Below are 14,926 nucleotides of genomic sequence, written 5' to 3' on the forward strand. Positions count from 1 at the left end.
TGTGTGTGTGTGTGTGTGTGTGTGTGTGTGTGTGTGTGTGTGTGTGTAAAAAGTTTAGCTGGGAGTGGTGCCATGTGTCTTCAGTTCTAGCCCAAACTAGGCAGAGGCAGGCGGATCTCTGTGAGTTCAAGGCCAGCCTGGTCTACAAAGCTAGTCCAGGACAGCCATGGCTACACAGAGAAACCCTGTCTGGAAAAACAAAAAACAAAAAAACAAGAGAGAGAGAAATAAAGAAAGAATGAACAGTCATCATTGTCCATAGGTGAGGAAGCTTCATCCATTGAACCCTGGTAACTGGCAAGCATTTCCCTTCACAGAAATTATTTGCAGAGCTTAGTGGAGACATTTCATAAAAGCCAGCATACCCATACCTGCCTCCTTCAGCTTGGACATGAAGGAAGAGTGCTGCCTTTCTCTTGCTAGCTCCACAGCCAGGTGTTAGGGTGACAGAAAGGGAATAGGGAACTGCTAGGAAGTTGTAGATTGATCCTTGGACCAGAATGAAAGGATAATCCATGAAGAAGACAAAAAGACCCAGGGAAAGCACATCAGCCATAATGCCTTCAAATTGTTATGCTGACTCCATCTGCATATCTCCCAGTCAGATTATGACCAGATGTTCTGCTCCTGCTGTGAACTCGGGATGAAGGGTCAGCTTCCCTGTTGCTTCCATGCAGGATAGACCACTTTAACGCCACCCTTATTTAGTCTTTGGAACTAGGCTGGGAATTTCATGAATACTGTTCACTGAGCCTGTGAGAAGACTGGGGGAAAATGTATCTTAGAAAATTTACAGAAGCCATGAGAAGGTGGATGAAGCAGTGCTAACAGTATGCCAGAAAAAAAATGGGCTTCTGAAGAAGACACTGCCTTGGCTGCTATCAAACACTGAAGATGCCCCTGTGCACACAGTAAACATGGTCCCTACATTAAAGGCTTGAACACAAACAACAAGCTGAGCTGTGGATTTTGTTCCCATGGCGAGGAGGGAGCAAAGCGGTTCAGGAAACATGGACATTTGATGGTTTTTGCTGAGAAATGGCACCACTGAGACACAAACAAATTTAAAAAGCAGACAAAATTACGCAGAATGTGGACTGGGGGTTGCTTATGGGCTTACTGGTAGAGCATTTGCGTAGCTTGTATAGAGTCCTAATTTCAGTCTCCATCAACACACACACACACACACACACACACACACACACCACACTCACATACACATATTCAACACACTACACACACCACATACAACACACACAGAAAAAGAGAGACACAGAAAAAGAGACAGAAACAAATGGACACAAAGACATACACATGGAGAACTCTAAGTTAAATTTTGTTATTTATCCTGTGGATTCCACGTGTTTTGACAGTCAAGTCACTTCTTCCTTAGAAGGTGATGAGTTCAGGAGTCTCCTGAGATGGCAGTGCACAGTCTATAATGACTGTAGAAATAACTGTTTTCTCTAGCATGAAAGTGTTAAGTAGAACGTGACATAGCTTCCCCGTGCTGTCTGCTGGTACAGCAGTATTCCAAAGGTGCTTTAGAAAGACGCTTTATTTTTTTTTTCATACAAAACCAATTTAATGAATAAAGTGGTCTTGTCTCTAAGATGCAAAACAAACAAAAAAGACCCCAAACCACTCTCAGGCATATTTTCCTTGAGAAAGACTTTTTATGTGTAAAGTTCTGTTATTACTATTTAGAAATGTTAAAGACAGTTAATCACAAAATGTCATTGACTGGGGATTTTGACACTCCATTTGAAAACCTGTTGGAAAGTGGTTTTTTTTTTTTTTTTTTTTTTTTCTGATCCCTTTAAGGGGACTTTACATATTTTGTTTTTTACAGTCTGATGCTAAGAATAGAAAGGAGCAAGTTATCAGGGCAGGGAGTAGGATTGGGGGGTTAGTGTAAAGTAGGTAGTTGCCTGGATTGTTCTGTTCTCCCTCTCTCCCTCCTTTTCTACTTCTCTCCCTCCTTCTGTCACTCCCTAGTTTGAAATAGACTGTTATTTAAGTAAGCCTGGCTTAAAGACCTTTGCTCCTTCCTCAACATCTCAAATCCTGGAAATAAAGGTATGTGCTGCTGTCATGCCAAATTGCTTTAGTTTCTTTAGAATCCTATGACTGCAACAAAACAGCTGTAATTCTTGGCAACTCCTCTTTCAGAATTATAACCACATTTTTGACTGTGACTCTTAAATTGTATTTATAATACCAGTGCTTAAAAGCACTGCAAAATCCATACTTAACTTAATTTATTACTTGAAAGTTTTATACACATATACAATGTATCTTGATCCTATACACCCTGTCCCATCTCCCAGTTGGGAATCTCCTCATTACACCTTTCTTCCAACATGCTGTCCTCCCAAATCCATTTTTGTCTGAGAGACACGGTTGAGTAAGAGTCAGTACTGGCAGCATTTGCCATCTTAGTCTTTCTCTGCACACTTGAAGGTAGCTCATTTTAGATATGCCATTGATTACATAGAAGAGTGCAAATGAAGTGTCTGTATACATGGCTGAGCTATATTCTTTGCTAGTGCTTCTCCATGGTGTCCTAAGATTTTTTTCTTTGTGAACTGTACAATCAATTGTACAATTAATTAATTTACTTGTTAATGGTCTCTTTGCCTTTCATCACCAAGAAGAGCAAGACACCCCCAGGGTGTCTGGAGACAAAATAACACTACCAACAGGCAAAAGCCCCCTGTTATAAGTCTTTTAAAACAAAATCTTGAAGGCATAAAATGGCTTTGAATCAGTTTTTAAGTCTCCAGGATCATCTTATAATAGATATAAAATCTGTATGAAGACTTCATGTAGTTCTAAGAACTTCACATCTTTTGTGATTCAGTGAAATAGTTCTCTTTTGTTTTTTTAGTGTGCAGCTGAAATTGGTTTCTTGTGCATTTTGTAAAAAAGAATAGGTTTTCATTGCATTTGAAGTGTGTTTTGAGAATGAAGTGACTTAAAATCCAGACTGGGGCCTAGGAGCCTAGCTTTGTGGTAGAGTGTACGCTTAGCATGTCTGAGACCTCCTGGGGTTTTCTCCATCACGAAAACAAATGAAAAAATCCAGATTAGCTTATGTCCATGATCCCATAATTTTTTTGGAGCGGGGGAAGGAGGCTTATAGGTTATTCTCATTCTCCAAGAGATGTACAGCTGCCTCTGCAGAATGGCTTTTCACTGGGTCTGTAGAGATGGCACGATTCAAATGCTGTCTGTAAAATACATGTAATTCACATTAGCAGTACTTGAGTGGGAGAGGCAGCCTGCTGGAAAACAGTTGGCTAAGCTGTAATGAAAGATGCCTGATAATCAGTTATAGAGGAGGAAAAAGAAAAAAAAAAAAAAAACGATTTCAGTCTCCAACTGATAGTCACAAGCTTGCTCTGAATTGCAGGGCTAATGTATGATCCAGTTTATTACTAAGTGGCAGCCCCATGTGACATGAATTAGAGAGAACGGCTGTCAGGGATTTATGTACTTAACCCTGACTACTGATTATCCAGGGCTTCTCCAGGGAGGCCAGGGAACAGGAAAAAACGAAGGACAGAGACCAGTTTGACTTAATCAAGTCTTTCATTATAACATATTTTTCATAAATTACAATTAGTTTCAGAAATAAGTACATTTCAGGAAGTAAGATATACAGGACTGGGAGGTGGTATGGATTCACTACAGGTTTTCAAATACTTACCCTTTAATAAGTAACTGCAAAACCCAAGGATCTAATGCCTTTCAAGCGTCCTTAAATTTTGAACAGCTTAAATTTATCATTCGGAAACGCCTACTGGTTGCTCGTTGTCTTAGTTGGGATTTCTATTGCTGACATAAAACACAATGAACAAAAAACAACTTGGAGAGGAAAAGGTTTATTGTAGGTTACACTTCCAGATAATAGTTCATTACTGAGGGAAGTGAAGAGAGGAAGCTGGAGGCAGGAAGTGAAGCAGAGGCCGTGGAGGAGTGCTGCTTACTGGCTTGCTCCTCATGGCATTCTCAGCCTGCTTCCTTACATAACCCACAGCAATCTGGGCCATCACCCCTCAATCATTAACCAAGACCATAAACACAGACTTGTATTTAGGCCAAATAAAGAAGACATTTTCTCAAATAAGATTCCTCTTTCCAGATATGTCTTGGCTTGTGTTAAATAGACAAAAACCAAATGGCAAACACTTGAATTGGGGAAAAGATGACAAAATGATTATGTAATCTGTTAGAGAGGCCATAGTTGAGAAATCTAATAACGCCACAGCCCTAAGAGAGCCCCAGAAGGCCCCAATCTGTATAGCTAATCTGACTCTATGACAGGCTTCATTTTCAACTTTGCCTAACTAGGCCCAAGTTTCTGGTTTTTGGAACATAGAAAAACAGTTTCTGGGAAAACTGAAGCTTAAAGGCAGCCAATCAGCTTAAAGGTTAACACATGGGCTTGAACTAAGTATAATGATTCAGTAAACCTGAGGTAAAGTTCCTAATTGCTTTTAAATTGAGCCTCTGTGCTCAACTCATGGTCCCATTCTAAGGAATAGTGGCCCCGGCAAACTGGAAAATTTCTGCAGAAAATAATGCTCCTTGCTTTTGCATACACCTTGAGTTTGGAGACTTTCTTCAGTGATTCTTGGACCATAACAATAGTGTGATGACAAAAAGTAAAAGAACAGGAAGGATTGGGTGCTGCGCATATTAGCATTTGCCTATAGTCTCAGCACATGTGATTACAGATAAGAAGATTGGACATTCAAGGTAGGTTAGGCAACTTGGCAAGACCCTATCTCAAAACAACAGCACCCCCCGTCCCACACCCACACCCACAAATAACGTAATGACAACAAAAGCAAGAAGCTTGAGAAGGCCAGGAGAAAATCCAAGTTTCAGCGAAGATGGAGAAGCATTGAGGGGCTACAGCTAGAAGATATGCAAGTCAGGCAAAGGAAAAGATACGTGCAGTGCTCCAAAGCAAGATCACTGGACTCATAATATCTGGGGATGAAATGCAGAAGAACTTCATGGCAGTGAGCATGCCTGGCATGTGCATAATGATAGTCCTCATTCCTGTGAGAAAAACAGTCTATTAGTCTTCCAGGAATGAATGAATGGGTGAGGAATGCCATCTGAGTTTGTTGAATTGAGCCTGGTGAGAATGGTAGACATTGAAATCAAAGAACATGGTGTCTTTCTTGAGCCTAGTTTTTTTTTTTTTTTTTTTTTTATTATCATTTGACCATTCATGTTCATAAATACAAACAAGTTTATGTTCGTATTTATTTACATATATTTATACACATATGTTAAGGGATGCAATTGTTTTTCCTCCTGCACTGTGAATGTCATTATGTGTAATAAGGAATTAGGTGAATTAACCGTAGATTTTATTTGAGAATTGATAGGACAATACAATATAATGATAACATTTATGTGTAATAATAACTACAATTCAGGCTAGGTAAATTATATGAACTGATATACCTATAGAAGTGATCACTAAAAAATAAAATAAAATAAAATGTATTTGCAGGAAGCACACAGGCTGAGTCAGCATTGTCCAGACACTCCCTTATGCAATTTTGTAGTTCTCAGATAACTAAATATTCCTCTTAAAAATACTAAAATTGTTATTCACTTTATATTTTGCAAATGATTTTCCAAAATGTGTTTCAGTTCCTTCCTTTCCTTGCCCAACCTTCTTAAGAATGTGCTGAATGTAACTTATTTCCTATTGACTGGAAAAGGTCATGGGGCGGGAGAAAGGGGTGGCCACTTTGCCCAGGCATTCTTTTGATTCTCAGGCCCCGAGAACCCTGGGCAGAATCATGAATGAGCCACTTCACCAGCACAGATGCCTGGCTGTGTTTCTCTGCTTATCACTCTGGGATTACTTCCCAGGGTAAGAGAGAACACTTCAGCTAAAGTTCAATATTAACCTACTTGTGGTTGAAAATAGACCCTGGAGTAGGTGGTTTTTGTTTTTACTGTGGTAAATGTAACATAAAAATCCACTATTTCAACGATTTTTAAGTGTACAGTTTAATAGTACATTCCAATTACTTTACCCATAATCATCATCTCTAGGATAAATTCCCAGGCTGAGTTTCTGTACATATTAAACAATACTAGCCCCACCCTTAGCAATCCCTATTCAACTTTCTGGCTTTGAGAATGACCATTTTAGGGACTTCCTTTGAGAGGAACTTTTGTTTCTGGTTTGCTTCATTAATGTATTGTCTTCAAAGCTATGATAGCTATAGAAAACATACAGATATATTGTAGCATGTGACTGAATTTTATTTTTAAAGACTGGATAATATGCCATGTATATGCCACATTCTGTTTGTCAATGGGTATTTGAATTGTTTTATTTTAGCTATTGTGAATAATGCTGCCCTCAACAGTGCATATAAACACCCATTGTATCCTTGGGCTAAATTCTTTTGAGCTATCTTGGAATGGAATTCTTAAAGAAGTATGATCATTCTCTGTTACTTTTTAAAGGATTACTATACAAAGAAGGTTTTCCAAAGAAGGTAATTTTGGTGGAAAATTACTCCAGAGTGCTTATAATAGATGTTCAAGTGTGAAAGTTTCTAAGGGTACCCAGGAAATGTGTCAGCATTCTTCTATCTTGCCCTTTCATGGTTCAGCAGCAAGTTCATGGACAGGGACAGGGAGTTGTCCCCACCTTACCCGTGGGGACGCTTTCATTACTGGGTTGTGGGCACTCATGAAAATGCTGGCCATCAGGCATGCTTGAGGCAGAAAACTTAAGCTGCTGGCTTACAGTGATAGTGGATGAACACAAGAAAAGTGTGGGAAAAAGTACACTTGAATTAATACTATGGGCATTCATTAGGACCTAGATCCTGAGCTGCAACCCAAAGACTGCCCATGATTCATGAATGCATGACATGAATGACATTTCTATAGTGCCTGTGGGCTGGAGATCAGGGAAATGGTCCTGGAAGCCCAAAGTGAAGGTCTATCCCAGCAGATGACCCCTCACATTGAGCAAAGGAAAAAAATTCAAGTATTGATGACTGCCTTCTTTGAAACAAGTTCATAGCTTCCCGATTATCTTAAGGAACATATCCGGTATGCAGTCTGGTGCTTTTGGATGAAATTGCCCTGTTTGCTGTAGTAACCCCTGTCCTCTGTGAGCTGCACTGATGATGTCAAACCTGCTCTGACTTCAAGAGAATGTCCATCATTTACAGCAGGCACTGCCAGGTAGACCGTGCTAATGCTGTAGGGAAATGATTCATAGGATAAGGATACAACCTGCTCTACTGAGAAGGGACAGACATTGTGCAGTGCAGCCTAGAAACAAAGAAAGATCACATAATGCAAGCTGCATGACTCCCCCCACGCACAAAAAAGGAGAGGTCCTCAAGGACTTTGTGACCCTGCGACGGAGAGGTCTCCAAAGGCAATCCTGATTCCCAGTGGTCCAGCACTGAAGAGGGAGTGTGTGTGCAGCAGAGGCTGTTTCCCGGTGCCATAACTGTAGCAGTTACTGAGGGGACTAGTCCTGTTTCCATCCCACCTTATCTCTTCAAGTGCAGCCTTGTAAATTCTGTCCCAGGGAGCACTGTGAGCACAGCAGTTAGAATTGTAGCCTTGTGTAGCTCCTTTCTCTGGAGAGCTGTGAAGTGCCATCTAGGGTCATAACTTCTATGAACCTGGAAATGTTGGCTTAATTTAAAAATATGTTGTGTGTATTCTCTGGTCTTCAAACCATGCTTGGCGACTACTAACCAGGGGGTGGGATTAGTTTTAGGAAGTTGTGTGTTTCCTTGAAGAAGCACTAGTTGCTTGTTCCTAATGTATGAAATAACTAATGTCTGGTAGTGAGAAAGAAAAAAATAATATATTTTATCCTTCATTGTATTTGTCACCATACCAGATAATGGAAAATTGATGGAGTGACATTTTTTTTTTTAAATGACAAAAATTGTTTCCCTCTGTTCATATACATTTCGATAGTGGAATTTTGCTATGTATATGTGTATGTGGTGGTTTGAATGAGAATGTACCCCTTAGGCTCATATTTTGACTACTTGGTCCCCAGCTGGTGGAACTCTTTAAGGAGGATTTGGAGGTGGGCCTTATTGGAGGAGGTGTGTGGCTGGAGGCAGGCTTTGAGGTTTCATGCCATTCCCAACTAGTCTCTCTATGCCTTGTGCTTGTGTATCAAGATCTAAGTCCTAGCCGTGTTATGGTATTTTAGGATAGCAATAGAAAGGAACTAAGACAATATATACATATAAACATAAACGAGAAGCTGGTGTATAATTACACTGGGCAATGCGAGTAGCCTGGCCTTTTTTGGTTCTAATGAAGAAAATGCCTGAGGATATAGGTCCTCTTGGCCTTCCCTTTGACCCTAGACAGCTTATTATATGTGAACCAGCTAGAACTGGTGAGAGTCCAGCATCCACCATACTTGCCATGGTGCAAAGAAATTTCTCATGGCCCTCCTGGTTTTCCCTTAAGGAAAAGCGTTTGAAACTGAGAAGGAAGAGGGTTGGACTTGTAAAGGCTCCCTGGTTATTTGAACTTGAGGTTGAGTTGTGGGCATGTATAGAAAATGGAGGGCCCTGCCAGTGTATGCAGGTTAAATAAAATGTTGCACCCACACTGAAGTCTGCACAGCTTGCTGCCACTGAGAATCTCGTTTTTGTATACATTACCATTATTTAGTGTGTGTGTGTGTGTGTGTGCATGTGTCACACTGTGTGGATTGAGGTCACAGGACAATTTTTGAGAGTGTTCTTTTAACATGTGGCTCTGAGGGATCAGACTCAGGTCATCAGACTCTGAAACAAGTGCTTTTACTCTCCAAGCCGCCTTGCTGGCCCCTAATCTGGTCTGTTTTGAGATAAAGGTTATTGGATTCACATTGAGTAAAACCAGAATAATAACATCAAGGGACTAGCCTAGAGTTCAGATGTCCCCATTTATCTACACTGCTCATTAGATGGGAATTGGGAATCACTTTTTTCTATGTGAATATGAAAGTGGCAGTGAGCCATAACATACTGTTCGCTTCCCTCCCAGAGCAGATAAGTTGAAAGACATGCCCACTCTTAATGATTTAAGTGCAGTCAGTGAATGTGTTTCTAGTCTTAACTTAGTTCTTAATACCGTCTGCAGAAGAACTACACTGATACTTGGAGCAATCGAATGAACATCAAATTGCTGAAGTAGGAATATTAACTATGCCATATGCAGTAGTTGAATGTATGAATCTTGAGAACATTATGCTGAACGAGATCCACCAGTCACAAGGACGAATACTTATTCCACTGATTCTAAGGATGCAAAATAGCCAAACTCAGAGAAATAGTGCCTAGAATATTTAGTGGTTTCCAGAACCGGGAAGAAGGGAGGAATGAGGAACTGCATTCATCAGGTGTAAAGTTCTTCAAGCATATTAGATGACTGGGCTCTAATAGGAATCTTGTCTATTGCTAGGCTGAGACTTAACCCTACTGTCCTGTACAGTTAAAATGTTTAAAGGAGGAAACTTTCAAGCTGAGTCATTGCTGTGATTAATAAAAAAATGGAGATGTTGTCCTGCTATTGGTGCAGAAAAGAAACAATCCTAGGCTCTAATATTTTCACAAATGTAAGAACTGGAGATTCTAAGTCAGGGCAGACCCATGTTCTGTTCCCCTTAGTATCAGCTTATCCAAGCAGGAATGGGCCTTCTACGTGCGCCAGGTTAAATCCCTTTACCTTTGCATTGGTAACGTTGAAAGTTTCGACACCCCTGGCTTTCTGTCACCAACAACCCAGTCTCTTCCTAGTAACACAGCTTGTACTCAATTTCAAAGTGAAAAACTCAGTAAAGTGTAAACTTAGACTGTGCCCATAAATACAGTTATTGGAATATTTTAGCTGCGACTAAAGTTCACAGTATTTGTTCCTAGATACTTTAAGCAGGATGTAAGAGGAGGCATTGTAGAGGAAGTAACCAAAGTGCTATGGTATCAAACATTGGCAGAACGAAGGTCACTGACGTTGGAAGCAACCATAGAAGGGATCTTCTCAGGGCAGCAAGCCTAAGCAGAGTGCATGGTTATTAGGCACCAGATATCAGAGGTCTGGGAAGCCATGTGACATGGCCAGTAGGCCCATAGTTAGATCTCAACTGCATATAATCTGCATGGTGTTAAAAACTTGTCCTATCTCTGGAAGAAAGTCTCAGATTTTAAAACTGTAATATAACCCAACTCACAGACTATTATAAGGTGTAAATGAGATGAATGTTTAAGATTTCAAACCTCATTTTCTGCACATAGTGAGCATTCAACAAATGTTTCTTTTTAAAAGGAGTTTAGTATTTCCATTGTCACCTGACCCTCACTAACCCCAGATTCCCTCTCATCTCTATCCAGCTTTTGCCCTGTTTAAAATAATCTTTGATTTTGAAGAACATTGTGAGCTGTAATGTTTCCATTCAAAAGTCTTAGGTTAGATTTTCAAACTTGAGGGCATGGTAATGTGACTGTATTAGGGGACAAGGTCTTTAAAGAGATTAAATGAAGCTAAAATGAGGTCACCAGGGTAGGGTCTACTCCATTATGTGTGGGGTCTAGATAAAAGGGGAAATTTGAAAGCATGGTGTAACAGAGGGAAGATGACCTGAAGACAAGGAGAGGCAGTGGCCACTATAACCCAAAGAGAGAGGGGGCAGGCCCCAGCCTCTGGCCACATCTTGCTCCTGTTTTACTTGCCTCCCTTGTTTAAGGCCGCCAAGATTGCTACCTTGTTACGGCATCTCTGATAAGGTAGCCAAGTGTCATTGCTGAAGATGAGGGGCAACTCAGGAGGAAAGGAGAGGTAGGGTAAAGAAATATGTGACCCCTCACCAAGGTGGGCATACTCCTGTAATCTCAGCTATTCAGGGGAAGGCAGGGAGAGGGCAGACCCAGCGGGGCAGCATAAGGAGACACTCAGAAAAGCCTGCCCTCTCCCCTGATTTAGTTTGCCCAAGGGGGAGTGTGATTTGCTACATTTCTTTTTCATTTTCACCTTAAAAGGTCTTGCCCCAGTCCAGCCCTAGCAACTCTGCATTCCCCTTTAACAGCAGCTTTGAGACCACTTCAAACTCCCAGCTTACTGCACTTCTGGCCCTGTTTTTGTGTATGTAACTGCTAGCCTTGAGCACCAGGGAACGCCTCTCTTCATTTCTCTGGCCACGTCTTTATCCACATTCAACTAAGAGCCCCTAATACATGCCAGGCTCTATGCCAAGTGCTTCTGTTCCTTATAATTTAATTTTTAGAACAGTCCTTAGAGATGAATTGAGTGTTGAGAGAGAAAGAGAGAGAGAGAGAGAGAAAGAAAGAAAGAAAGAAAGAAAGAAAGAAAGAAAGAAAGAAAGAAAGAAAGAAAGAAACTAGCCAAGATAAAATGTCAATGACGCTGTAGAGCCACGATGCAAATGTCAGCGAGCAGCCCAAAAGAGAAACAAGAAAGAAAAATGGAGTGAAGAGAAAGAAGAGAGTGGTTACTGACATTCAAGCCACAACTGAGGGGTGGGAAGGAACACAGAGCTGATGTCCCGTGAGCTTTTCTGATTCAAAAGGCACATTCAAGCCTGTGTTCTAGAAACAAGCACAGCAGCCTCAGGAACAGGGCCACCGGTGCAAAGATGTGATTTTAAAGAAGAGGTAGGTCACAGCCTGGTCACCTGTGACCTCAAGGATAATATAAAGCCAGGACGGTTTTATTTTAAAACCATCAGCAGCACAAGTCTTGGACTGGGTTTTAAGAAGATGATTTCATCATCACCTTACATTTTAGTAGAAAAGGTGGTTTGTTTTAGTTGAAAGGTGGAGTTTTTTTAAATGCTGTGTGGGAATCCACTGTGGGTCATAGAGTATCAAGGATGTATGTAACATATCTATGTAAGTGAGGACTGGCTCCCATGGTAACCCAGGTGGGAAGACACATCTTTTGAGTTTTAAGTTCTATGCTCTGGGAGCCTCATTCTTCCCCTTTATTTCTCTCCTGAAGCAACTTCCCTGTCCTTCACAAATCAGATTATAACATGAATCCAATGGCAAATTTATTTTTAGAATCACTTTTGACGAAGGTTTTTAAGTCAGTTTTTTTTTCTTTTCCAGAAAACATTAAAAGATAATAGTTTAATTTGAGAGTAGGAGGACTTTTCAATATCAAGTACAACTTGATCTTGCTTAAATCTTTGTTGCTTAAACAACAAAATTATAGCTCAGCTTAGCTGTGGATGGTGATCACAGTAACATGTATGGGAGGACTGGAGTGTGTATGTGTGTGTGTGTGTGTGTGTGTGTGTGTGTGTAGGGGGCAGTATTATTCAGAATGTCCAGAGGGGTAGAAGCATTGTGTCCTGGAAAGAAGCAGTATGACCTAAGGATGGAGAGAAAGGTGGGCTCTGGAGTGTTCCTAAAACATTCCAATGGCCTAAAACATGGCCTATGAGGATCACACAGAAAAGTTTGTAAAGATCACAAAAAAGGTAAGCAGGGCTGAAGATAACACAGAGTACATGTTAGTATGTGCTTGGACCCAAAGTTAATTCCAATAAAAAAAAATGGAAGCAGATCTATTATAGGGAAAAAATTAACTCAGTAGGAAGAAGAAGCTGTAGTTAGAATTAAGCTGGAAACATTCGTAGGAATAGTAGGTGTCTCTTAGGTCTGGCATTACAGTGTTCTAAAGGCAATGTCAGCTTTGATCTTCAATACCATAAAAATGAACGTGAGCTTCTTGAAAAGCAGCTAAAAGGACAAAAGATTCTGCTATTACGAGGCTTCCACTGGTTGAATTTATCCAAGATAAACTCACAGCCAGTTTGACAAACTTTTTCAAAGTGAGCATAGTTAGATCTGCCTGAGTTATTTGAGCATAAAGAATCAGCAGTATGGAGAGGCCATCGGAGACCTCAGCAACAGTGATGGTGGCAGGAGATTAGGTATGACAGACTAATGGAGTTGAACAAAGAAGCGATAGGACATCAGTAGTAGAGGGAATGATTTGGATAATTGCTAAAATTCTGTTTTCTTGTAAAAACAAACAAACAAACAAACAAAAATGCTGACAAACAAACAAAAAGAAAAAGACATTGTAATGGCATCTAGAGGCAGGAAAAGCAGGTCTAGGAAGTGTGGGTAGTCAAAAAACAGAACTGGAACCCAAACTCCAAGCCTTGCAGTCTGGTGGGGTCTTAGGTATCACTCTTAGAGGGCTTGGTTTTGCTCTTGGCACACAAGAACAGTTTAGTAACTATGGTAATAATTTCTTGTTCCTGTCCTACATCCCATCCATGCCAACACATGGCTGTGAGTCCTATAACACAATTAGCCAGGGGGCATAGCAGAGGAGCGGAAGTCTCTAGAGCAAAACAGATTATTTCAGGACACAGGTCAGGAAGAAATTCTACTCATTTAAGATGAAATTAGACAAGTGCATTTTGAATGTGGTCCACAGTGTTACTTACACACATGCGCGCACACACACACACCAGCCACCAATTAAATTGTATTTGTCTTATCTGAATAATAATATTGAACATGTTTATAATACATCTTCCAAAAGTAACTGTTAGGTTTTTACTATGGCTTTTAACGTGTGACACAATATTATTTAATTATATCATTAACTTCACAAAGCACAGCCAGCTGCATACTGTGATCAAGGTAACATAGACGGGAGGGCTTGAGCAGAATCCAGCCTTGTGACTTGTTCAAGTGCCAGTCCCAGGACTTCTGAGGAGGGGCCAGTGTTAGGATCTTAGTTTCATCTGTTTAAAAATCATGCTCCTAACTGACTCATAGAAAATTTCCTCCACGCCCTTTTCTGTGTCCCTTTAAGGTTGTTGTGGTACGTAGCAATTTCTATAAAACCCAGAAAGGAGATTGTACCCCTCCTATTTGGATCCTGTCTGGAGTCACAGATTTAAAAAAAAAAAAAAAGAAAGAAAAGAAAAAAGAAAGAGCAAAGAAAAATCTCCTCCAAGTATCTTATGTGGAATTTCACCATGTTCTTTTAAAGCCCACTATTACAATGCATAGAGTTGTGGGCAATCTTCATTAAAAGAAAAAAGAGAGTTCACTCAATCACAAGCATTCATGCATGAATCAGTTCTGCCTTAGAAATTATCTGACTTCTGGTTTAGAACTATATGTAGTAGAGAAAAATCACGACTTTGGGCTTTACTGTATCAGATTAGAGTGACTTCTTTCTTAAAGCAAATATCTGATGATGTATCAATGCAAACATACGAGAAATGTTAACTCTTGTACCTGTATGAATAACTCACAGAAGTGGATGACCTGACTACGTCCTCATAGCATATTGAAAAAATGCAAGTAGTAATCGACAGAAGCACCCCTTGCTGTGTTCCCTGCTAAGGGTATTTCTCCAGAGGGAGGAAAATACCTCTCTAAAGAGGGAGGAAGACAAGTTTCCATTCCTGTAAAACAAAACAGGTTGAGGGAGAACCTGGCTTCCAGCAGCTTTGAAGACAGGAAAAGTATGTCAAGATCACAGAAGATCCCCCTACCAGCTCTTCCCGATCACTATGATCTGTGTTCAACTCCTCAAAAAGAAAGTGTTCCTAAGTTTCATGGTGCTACAGAGCACATGCTTCTGGTAGAGGTGGGTGACATTTGGTCTCACTCTGTCAACTGTGGGCTTATACAAGTTACTGTGCTGTTCCTCATAAAACTGTAATGACAGTTTTAGCAGTAGGGCTGTTTTGTGAGTGCCTGCCCAGGCAAACCTAGAATTGTCTATCCTCCTGCCTCTGCTTCCCTAGATTTTTTTGTTTATTTTGTTTATTTTTTATTAATTACACTTTATTCATTTTGTATCCCCCCATAAGCCCCTCCCTCCTCCCCTCCCGATCCCACCCTCCCTC

The 14,926-nt window shown here is 40.5% G+C and overlaps 1 protein-coding gene and 1 non-coding gene across 3 annotated transcripts in view; both read left to right on the top strand.

Moving 5' to 3' along the window:
- Positions 1-14,926, top strand: part of Zdhhc2 (zinc finger DHHC-type palmitoyltransferase 2) — a 61,335-nt gene that overhangs the window by 6,928 nt on the left and 39,481 nt on the right. The gene's annotated exons all lie outside the window — the stretch shown is intronic.
- Positions 13,866-13,962, top strand: LOC129666545 (small nucleolar RNA SNORA26). Its single transcript, XR_008718597.1, has one exon. It is a non-coding gene; the product is annotated as a small nucleolar RNA SNORA26 (small nucleolar RNA).

This window comes from Psammomys obesus, unplaced genomic scaffold (assembly GCF_907164565.1).
Source record: "Psammomys obesus unplaced genomic scaffold, mPsaObe1.curated_primary_1811, whole genome shotgun sequence".
NCBI classification, from domain to species: domain Eukaryota; kingdom Metazoa; phylum Chordata; class Mammalia; order Rodentia; family Muridae; genus Psammomys; species Psammomys obesus.